The sequence below is a fragment of the Electrophorus electricus genome, chromosome 23 (genome assembly GCF_013358815.1).
Source record: "Electrophorus electricus isolate fEleEle1 chromosome 23, fEleEle1.pri, whole genome shotgun sequence".
Lineage (NCBI taxonomy): Eukaryota > Metazoa > Chordata > Actinopteri > Gymnotiformes > Gymnotidae > Electrophorus > Electrophorus electricus.
This window is the reverse complement of record NC_049557.1, coordinates 10,707,153-10,709,652: the sequence shown is the minus strand read 5'-3', so window position 1 is coordinate 10,709,652 and position 2,500 is coordinate 10,707,153. Positions and strand designations below refer to the sequence as shown.

The following is a 2,500-nucleotide window of genomic DNA, read 5'->3' as shown; positions in this document are numbered from 1 at the left end:
CTTTTATTTTTACAGATAAATATTTTAAACCTACATCTGTTGACTCTTAAATCTTAAATGAAACGTGTGTGTGTGTGTGTGTTTGTGTGTATGTGTGTGTGTGTGTGTGGAGAACCCTTGAAGAGTCCTTGTAGCTATGTATGGGCAGAGTGCAGTATGTAGAAACACACCCCGAGTGGGGTGTAGTGTGTAGCGTATGACACACACTTAGGTGGGGTGTGTGGTGTGTAACACACTTAGGTGTAGTGTATAGTGTGTAACACACTTCGGTGTAGTGTATAGTGTGTAACACACTTAGGTGTAGTGTGTGGCGTCTAACACACTTAGGTGTAGTGTGTGGCGTCTAACACACTTAGGTGTAGTGTGTGGCGTCTAACACACTTAGGTGTAATGTATGGCGTGTAACACACTTAGCTGGGGTGTGTGGCATGTAACACACTTAGCTGGGGTGTGTGGCATGTAACACACTTAGGTGGGGTATGTGGCGTGGGTATGGCGTGTAACACACTTAGGTGGGGTGTGTGGCGTGTAACACTTAGGTGGGGTGTGTGGCATGTAACACTTAGGTGGGGTGTGTGGCGTGTAACACTTAGGTGGGGTGTGTGGCGTGTAACACACTTAGGTGGGGTGTGTGGCGTGTAACACTTAGGTGGGGTGTGTGGCGTGTAACACTTAGGTGGGGTGTGTGGCGTGTAACACACTTAGGTGGGGTGTGTGGTGTGTAACACTTAGGTGGGGTGTGTGGCATGTAACACACTTAGGTGGGGTGTGTGGCGTGTAACACACTTAGGTGGGGTGTATGGCGTGTAACACACTTAGGTGGGGTGTGTGGCGTGTAACACACTTAGGTGGGGTGTGTAGCGGGTAACACACTCAGGTGTCGTGTGTGGAGTGTAACACACTTAGGTGTAGTATATGGCGTGCAACACACTTAGGTGGGGTGTGTGGCGTGTAACACACTTAGGTGGGGTGTGTGGTGTGTAACACACTTAGATGGGGTGTATGGTGTGTAACACTCAGGTGTAGTGTATGGCGTGTAACAAATAGGTGTAGTGTATGGCGTGTAACACTTAGGTGGGGTGTATGGCGTGTAACACTTAGGTGGGGTGTATGGCGTGTAACACTTAGGTGGGGTGTGTGGCGTGTAACACTTAGGTGGGGTGTGTGGCGTGTAACACACTTAGGTGGGGTGTGTGGCGTGTAACACTTAGGTGGGGTGTGTGGCGTGTAACACACTTAGGTGGGGTGTGTGGTGTGTAACACTTAGGTGGGGTGTGTGGCGTGTAACACACTTAGGTGGGGTGTGGCGTGTAACACACTTAGGTGGGGTGTATGGCGTGTAACACACTTAGGTGGGGTGTGTGGCGTGTAACACACTTAGGTGGGGTGTGTAGCGGGTAACACACTCAGGTGTCGTGTGTGGAGTGTAACACACTTAGGTGTAGTATATGGCGTGCAACACACTTAGGTGGGGTGTGTGGCGTGTAACACACTTAGGTGGGGTGTGTGGTGTGTAACACTCAGGTGTAGTGTATGGCGTGTAACAAATAGGTGTAGTGTATGGCGTGTAACACTTAGGTGGGGTGTATGGCGTGTAACACTTAGGTGGGGTGTATGGCGTGTAACACTTAGGTGGGGTGTATGGCGTGTAACACTTAGGTGGGGTGTATGGCGTGTAACACTTAGGTGGGGTGTATGGCGTGTAACACTTAGGTGGGGTGTATGGCATGTAACACAATTAGGTGGGGTGTATGGCATGTAACACACTTAGGTGGGGTGTGGCATGTAACACACTTAGGTGGGGTGTGGCGTGTAACACTTAGGTGGGGTGTGTGGCGTGTAACACACTTAAGTGGGGTGTATGGCGTGTAACACACTTAGGTGGAGTGTATGGCGTGTAACACACTTAGGTGTAGTATATGGCGTGTAACACACTTAGGTGTAGTGTATGGTGTGTAACACACTTAGGTGGAGTGTATGGTGTGTAACACTTAGGTGTAGTATATGGCGTGTAACACACTTAGGTGTAGTGTGTGGTGTGTAACACACTTAGGTAGGGTGTGTGGTGTGTAACACACTTAGGTGGGGTGTGTGGTGTGTAACACTTAGGTGGGGTATGTGGCGTGGGTATGGCGTGTAACACACTTAGGTGGGGTGTGTGGCGTGTAACACACTTAGGTGGGGTGTGTGGCGTGTAACACACTTAGGTGGGGTGTATGGCGTGTAACACACTTAGGTGGGGTGTGTGGCGTGTAACACACTTAGGTGGGGTGTGTGGCGTGTAACACTTAGGTGGGGTGTGTAGCGGGTAACACACTCAGGTGTCGTGTGTGGAGTGTAACACAGGTGTAGTATATGGCGTGCAACACACTTAGGTGGGGTGTGTGGCGTGTAACACACTTAGGTGGGGTGTGTGGTGTGTAACACACTTAGGTGGGGTGTATGGTGTGTAACACTCAGGTGTAGTGTATGGCGTGTAACAAATAGGTGTAGTGTATGG

At 50.0% G+C, this 2,500-nt stretch overlaps 1 protein-coding gene across 3 annotated transcripts in view; it reads left to right on the top strand.

Moving 5' to 3' along the window:
- Positions 1–2,500, top strand: part of prkcz (protein kinase C, zeta) — an 88,993-nt gene that overhangs the window by 56,105 nt on the left and 30,388 nt on the right. The gene's annotated exons all lie outside the window — the stretch shown is intronic.